We start from the raw sequence: 8,485 nt of genomic DNA on the forward strand, positions 1-8,485 counted from the left end.
GATGGCGACGGTAGAAAACAGCTTTGAAATAGAGGACGCCCAAAGCAGTTTTAATCACCTGTGTGACAGCAATTTTGGTTCTCCTATATACAAAAATATAACCGTGAGAAAGGCAAGACAAAACCAAACAGCATGTAAATATTGCAAGAGGACTGCTTGACAAGCGGCAACACGAGCAACATGCAGCAGCATATTAGCGCCACCACGTGACAGGAAAGTAACGGTACGCCATCTCGTGAGCGAAATTGCACATTACATCAGTTATCACTAGTTTTACTTGTGAGATTGTTTTTTTAAAGAAAGGAGATATTTTTGTTTCATGTATTTTGTTGTTTAAGAGGAACCATGTAGGTGCACTTTTTTGATAAAGAATACAACTGTTTCTTCGTCTTCTGTTAAAGTTTCTGGTAAAAGAAAGCACCTAAAAATTGTTTCCGTCAATAAAATATTTTATTTGTCAATAATTTTGTCTGTAGCTCATTTTGATAAAAAAAAAAATAGTAATCCCCGCCCAATCTGACAAGGCATCACTGAGGCTCCTGGCGTCAGGAGGTGCAACCTGACGGCATATGATTGGAGGACGGAACATAATGTCCAAGAAGGTGTTCACGGGATTTAGGTTCAGTTGAGCATAGGGCCAGTCAATGGTATCAATTCCTTCATCCGCTAGGAACCTGCCTGCATACTCTGGCCATATGAGGCTGGGCATTGTCGTGCACCAGAGGAACCCAGGACCCACTGCACCAAGCATAGGGTCTGACAATGGGTCCAAATATTTCATGGTGATACCTAATAGTTGTCAGGGTGGGGCCGTTGTCTAACTTGCAGAGGTCTGCGTGTCTATGACTCCCCAAGAACATCACTGATCCAACACCAAAAAACCGGGTCATGCTGGATGATGTTTGCAGGCAGCATAACGTTTCTCCACGCCGTCCTCCAGACCCGTTTCACGTCTAGCAAATGTGTACAGGTTGAACCTGTTGTCATCTGTGAAATCGCAAGGGGCCAACCGTGGGCAATATAGTCAGCGGTAGCTCGTTTTGCAATGCAAGGCTGCTATGAAACACACACCATAATATAATGCGAGGTGTCCAAACTTCTTTTTAAAGACGGACAGATTTTGACAATGGTGGAAGAGCCCTGGGGCCAAACTATTATTTTAATTATTATTAAGCATATAGAATATTTTAATAATTATTAAACTAGTATTTTAAATGTTCTGTAACAATTATATTTCATTGTCCATGATTTCTGTCTTTTTTTTTCAAAAAGACAGTGTAACCAACGAAAGCCAATTCAGACGTGAATAAATCTAAAACAAGTTCTGAAGTAATGTTTTAAACATAATAATATGATGTAATAATAACATACAATATACAGAAAAAAAGAATTGATGGTCACATTTTGGTCATGAAAGATACATAATGTTTATAGGAAATTCTCAATGTAGCAACTGCATTTTGTATTTACATTCATAATGTTTTTTTAATGAGACGGCCCTGGAACATTACTAATGACCCAAAAAATTAAGTGTGGATATAATTTACAGCAGTCAATTTATTATGTATTTCAATTTAATTCCACAGTTAAATAAATAACTTGCTTGAATCAAGATCAGTTAAAAACATGAGTCGTTCTTCTTTTTCACTTTTGTTAATATGAAGCGGAATTGGCAGCTCAGAAGGTCCTCAACCATTCAAATGGCACACTGTTTTCCAATCTCGTTTGGATCCATGTATGTGTATGGGATTCAAGGCTCGTGTTTCTTACTCTGATTGTGCACTTAACACTTAAAGCTCATGTTGGAATCCTTTATCGCCCTCGCAGGTGATCTTCCATTGAAAGTGTCCTCGGGTAATCACCAAGAGCGACCCTGATCAGAATCAATCAAACAATAAAAACAATTTTTCAAACCCCACAAAACATTTTAGACCATAGATATGAATTAACTTTAACACAATGAAACATTGAATTAGATTTAGGTGTGTTTATGGTAAATCTTTGGCCACTTAAAAGTCAGAAGGGGCTGCTGAGTTAGCCACATGGCCACCATTCCCCTTAACTGTCTGTGCTAATGTTAGGGATTGTTCCACCACAGTTGTCCCTTTTGTGTTGGTGAGGGAGTTGCATGGGGTGGGAGTGTTGGGCCATCCCGGCACCATAGTCATAGCAGCGAAAAATAAGCAGATGATAATTGAAGTCAGTGAAAGCCCGCTGTGGCCAGTCGGTCGCTACTTTGGTCCACCTAGTTTAATACACTATGAATGTCTGCCATGAAATTTAGATTGGAACAAAAATCTTTGAGGGCCATTCCTGGTCCCAGAGAATGAATCCTAATACCTTAGGCTGGGGTTCACATAAAGGTTTTGGAAAATTCTAAACTTTTCTGACAGAATTCTTTAAAATTTGCCATACCCCGCAAAAATGTTTTTGTCCAGCCACTTTTGGTTTGTAATGATCAAAATACCTGAAAAACTGATCACACGAGTACTCAAGGACTTTTGCGTTTTGTGCTAATTTTACAAGAGTTGCAACACTAACAAGTAAAAAAACTAAACTTGTGAGGCAGAAAACTGACTGCAAAGCCTCATAATCCATTAGACAAAAATAAGCATTAAACAGCATAAAAGGATTTACATGTCCCACCACCATTCACTGCAGCATGCTGTGCAGAGCAGGTGTAAGATCACAACATGGTGACATACTTGACCAACTCATCTACGGTGGAAAGCACTTTCTGGAATTCCTGAGAATGTGTGAACAATACATAAACTGCATACTTTAAGATGTTTAGAGGACACAAATAAAGTTTGATTCATGTGCTATGTTAATTGAGATTACACAAACTTGCACATTTATCATAATTAATGAGCAAGCTTCTCTTAACAAAGCCAACCTGTGCATGCTTGGGAAGGATCCTGTTTCAAATGCCAAAATCCACTTCGGAGTTCAGTGTCTTGGTGGACCTCAGCGTCATTCTGTAAGTAGTACTCAGCAACTTTTCGCACGAATCGTTTGGGACAATATGGATGAGTTAATTAAAATAAACATTCCTTACACAGTTTTTCAACACAAACTGCAGTAGTAAACAGATGCTATTGTAAACAATGTATTGGACTAATCTTTAGAATGATCAGCCTCTTTTTCTTTTTAAGATTTAGTGAAATATTTATCACAGTGATCACACAGACATAGTGGGGATAGTTTCACATTTTGTTTGGCACAGCGTTTCCTTCTAAGATTTGATGATACAATAACGCTATGTTGAACCTGTTATTTAAGATCTCGCTTCCAATGCAATCATCTTTGCATTAACACAAATTATTATGCTCTGATATCCACCTTCGGCTTTGTCCAAGTTGTTCTTTGAAACTTTGACAACCATTCCCATTTGTAAGTTTGGGGATGCCCATAATAATTATTTAAGGACAGTTACATGTCCAGTTACTGTAACATACCACTGAAACAATCCATGCATTTTGTAACAATATTCATATACATTATAAACTTAATGAAAAATGGGAACTGTCCTATAATACCTGTGGATGATAGACCAAAGCCTGAGTCCGTCATCTCTGTATAGAAGTTCGGCACGCCGCCCTCCAGCCCCCCACGCTCAGCGATGTCTTCGGGTATACGAGGGAGCTGTAGGTCATGGGTGGACAGTGATTCTTTCAGGAATGATGGCGACAATACCCTCTCTACTGCACGCTGAAATCTAGGAACAGGTCAAATATGTAGATAGTTTAGACATTGTAGATGACGATTAAAATAAAAGAATAACTTTAGGTTACCTCTGATAAAGTCCCCCCCTCAGAAATATTAGACGAAGTCCGAGCCAAGACGTTGTGATATGCATAGTGTAAGCGAGTGTGGAAGTTTGAGGAGCTGAGGGTAAAGAGGGAACTCTCTTAGTAAAACTATTACTTGTTACAACGTCAGAAATATTGGAGCTGTCTAATACCATTGTCTTTCTATGAAAAAAATACAACTTACAGCAATTCAGTATTCTGCCTCGCAGTTACCTTGTACAGTGGATGCAACCATGGGCACATTGCGCAGTTAGTGATTACTGCAAACACTTCAGCCAGCAGATGATGCGCAGGCAGGTGACATTGTAGCTGATCTCATGAAAATCGCACTTCTCACAAACATCTTGGCCATTCAACCACAGTTGCCACTCATCAGTAAGGAAGAAAGATGGGATTGTCGTCTCGGCTGGAGTCTGCTTTCAGCTGTGAAGAGGACAACGAGAGATCATTCCAATCCATACCAGTACTGGTCAATAAGAATTTATTGAAACCATTGATTTGCATTTATATTATATCCATTCAATGTGGAGTCAGTTCACAGCTCCTCAGTGTTATGCATTAAAAATCTTGGCACGATGTTTTCTTCCTATATTTGTCTTCTCTGTACATCTATGTAAAATTGTAGTTTGGTCCGTTCCTTGGAAGGGACACCCTTGTCTGAAGAGCGTAAGTGTTCTTATATTGTACAGGTTGATAAAATAAAAATAATATCACTTGAGTTTTGCAGACTAAACGGTGAGCTGTCAAACTAGATAGGTAGGCTGAGAGAGTAAGGCTGTACTCTCATGTTATGTAGGAACAATGAACTGCCTTTTACTAGCAGAGAAATGGAATATTAGCATTTGGGTAGTAGACTCTTCCTGTTGGAGGGAATCTTCCACTTTGAATATTAATACTACGATATTATGTTAGACATTCTTATGTTGCTAACTCCTTACCTGAATAGGCAATTGGCATCAGCTTTATCGTAGGTGTTTTGTGGGAAGGACAAGGGGAGCCATCAATACTGCTTCTTCTTCATCGCATGTGAATTTGGTCCCCTGCCATTCCAAACGCTGTAGTCACACAGGAATATGTTGCCTTCCTGTGTGAGATTATGAAATAAGAAAATGATTTTTTTATCAGTATTGACATATGGAAATTACATATAGATGAACTTAGTGCAAACTGCAATTCACAATCTACATGATTCTAATACCAAAGACAAATCTAAGTCAAGACAATCACCTTCATGTCGTCCTCCAAGGCTACACTGACCATGGAGGGAGACATTTCCATCGTGACCAGGGAAGTTTCCCGGGCATGAGTGTACAACAGCGGACAAAATAGGGTTGACACCGCTTTTTAAGAAACTGGTAGCCGAAAAAAAGCATTCCTCCTTTCCAATGTTGTCTGGAATAGTCTGAAAAGAAAACAGTGTACTTCCAATTAAAAAAAAATTCAAAACTTCAGAAAGTCTTCTGGCTACCCCACTGGTTGTTGGCTTCACTGGTATCCTTGCGTGTGAAACAGCAAATGGGAATGTATTATACAAAAGAAATCACCAGACACAATTGACATTGTTTCAAATCATTTGTACAGTGCAGTGGTTTTGATTAAATGCAATTCAAAATAAATTTTTTCATGTGCAAAACGCTAAAATTAGGGAACATTCTCTTCTGCATGTGGATGATACACACAACATTTCCTTCAGTCCATTTTGTGTTTAATGATACAGAAGCCCAATTTGACCAATTAAATTGTTCTAAAATCTAAGATTTATCTTATCCTCTGCTGTACCACACTTTTTTTTTTAAGTAGCATAATGAAATACAACTGGAAATATTGTTTTCAAAATATTGAATGAACACAGTTGAATCATGTTATCCAGTATTCCCTTCTGTAACTATTGTGCACAGCACAGTACCTGATCCGCAGTCCGTTTGCTCCAGAACACATGATCGATGTCATCAAATATCATCCCAGGTTCTTCTTGTTGTATAGTACCCCCGCTGACCCTGCGACTCAGCCTCAGTCACCACACTTAAAAAACCAAAAGAACAGCTTCATTATGATTCCTTCATCCTTTTTGGATAGTTACTAGACAGACAGAATTTGAAGACCCTCCACCTGTCGAAAGATTCCAAGCGAAATCTTTTTCTGTGAAGGAGACACAGAGCGGACCTCAGGGGGCAGAGAAGAGGGTCATCTGCCTTATTGCTGTGTGGTATTCCCTCTTCCGCAATACATCCCAGCCTGGAAAACGACACCAGACGAAGAGCAAATGGGTGAGATACCAGTGTTTTGGTATGAGCTGTAATTAAGGGAATGTCAAGCCAAAACCTAAATGTATAATGTAATATGTTTTACTGTATTCAAATTGTTGTTACTGGCCATATGGTGGTTAAATTCTCAGTATATCTCATGAATTAATAACCAAGGTGTGAGGAGGTTTGGTGATGTTAGTTTTGAAGTTGCAGGAAGCCTAAATGTGTAATAACCGCTGAGCTCTCACCAGTAGAGACTTCTTCTCGCTTCTCAACTCACTGCTCTCGATCGGTACTCAGATGAATGTGGTTTTCACCGAAGAATCCAGAGCTTGAAAAGAAGAAGAGAACCACAAAGGACATCTATAGTTGTTGATGTATACAGTATTTAGCATGAAATTTCTCAGTCCTTCCTTGTAGCTTAAGCTCGTCTTTCTTTTTTCTTTTTATGTTGCTTTATATATCCTGTGTCAGTGAACAGCACAACAAACCTTTTTCCCTCTCTGAAAGCGGTGCAACCTCACTGATCAGTGATCCAGCGGTTAGATGGGAAAGGTAATAAGCATTTCCTCAGGGATTGCACTTCCACCTTGGCAGGGGAAAAACCAGTCCATCGCCTGTTCACACTGTGATGTCGCTGTTTTCGTTATTTCTATGAGGAACCAGCTCGCTCCAGATGGAGACCGGGGCATGATAGGTAAAATTAGGGACACCCTGAAAGTAAATGATAAGACAAACAAAGTAGAAAAGTGTGTATTTTTAAATCGCCCAATAGCACCTGGTACATCCCAGTAAATTAGCACACAATTAAGTCATGTATAACTAAACTGCATTTTAAACAACATCTTAATACACTAAGTGAGGGAATGTATATACATTTAGAAAAGTTATATTTAAAGTTAAAATTTCAGACCGTACTGCCCTACACGTAGTCCCTTGGCATGCCAGCTTTCTTCGCTATCATACTCTCTACCATCCGTGCCCACCAGCTTAATGAAGACACTGTTTAAGTGTGTGCAGTGACACGGGTGCCAGTGAACACCGCACTTTTATAATCCACCATTTTCTGCTTTGAAAGCTGGAGAATCCTGGAGGGGATAAAAATAACTAATCATTCTCAGCACTGATTAAAAGTCCCCTAAATGAGTCAAAAAAGTATTACAAGTACAGTATCATGATGAAAGGTCTTCTTACTTATCAAGGACAAAATAAATATTTTTTGCTAACCTAAAATTTTATATAGAATTCTCTGATCACCGTATTAATGCAATCGGGTTCTTGATGAAACTCCTTTGGGTGCAGTTCAGAAAGGCTGGTGTAGAAAGTCTGCGACGCGTTCTTCTGTCAGCAACTTAATTTAAGCTTACAGGTATTTCTTGCGAATGACTGTGGTAAGAGGCATGACACCCAATACCTTGGCAAGGGATCCAAGGAATAGAGGGTGGAATCACCAGGTGTTTCTGTTATCATTTACATTCAGTTTACTACAGTCCGATATGATTGTTTTTTTAAAAGTTTAATTACGGACACAAACTACCCAGTATTAACCATTTGAGGCCTCCCTCCCTGTTTATCACGTTTGTGCCTGACGGTTAGTCCTGCTGAGGACACATTTAAACATAAACAACCATTAAAAAACAATTACCTATTATACTTGTTTGGTTGATATATTAATGGATGTAAATGTTTAAACAAACAAAAAGTTTCACCTGCACAGTTTGTCTAAATCTTTTATAATATTTTTATTTACAAACATTCTCATAGAAAATCCATTAACAAATGAAACATTCAGAGTAATGCATATTTTATTATTTTATTTAAACAACTATAACATGATAGTAACTGATTTCTATAACATAGCAAATACATACAGTACAGACAATTCATGTAAAAACGAATTATGAAAACAGTTATGTAATCACAAAAGACACAAAGCAAATGTGTTATTTCTAATGTTTCCCATACACACAAACACAGTGCCCTCTTTTATGGCATACCTGTACAATCTTTTGTAATTCAATACAACAGCCATGAGTTAAAACTTTGCAAAGTTTATTATGCTCAGTTCTGTTGACTTGTGGGATTGTTGAGTCTCTGTAGATAATATTATAAAGAGCACGATCTAGACCAGCTCTGTATGGAAAGTGTCAGCGCCCTGCTACAAATGATAATGGTTTGTTCTTTGTAAACGTGTTTTAAGTTGCTGCTGTTGTTAAGTAAGCTTCACTGATATGGAGAAAGTTGTATTTGTACTTTATTTGGGAAGGTACTAAAATGTCCCATGTTCCTAACGGTCTGTGAATGCCTCATGACGTTGTTTATTTGAGTAGACAGGTGTCAATCTGTCATTAGCCAATCCGTGCCTGTCAAAGATGAGGGTCACCTATCGGATACTGAGAAGGGGGTGGGACTAACAAAACGAGCGGG

The sequence above is a fragment of the Larimichthys crocea genome, chromosome X (genome assembly GCF_000972845.2).
Source record: "Larimichthys crocea isolate SSNF chromosome X, L_crocea_2.0, whole genome shotgun sequence".
Classification (NCBI taxonomy): Eukaryota; Metazoa; Chordata; class Actinopteri; family Sciaenidae; genus Larimichthys; species Larimichthys crocea.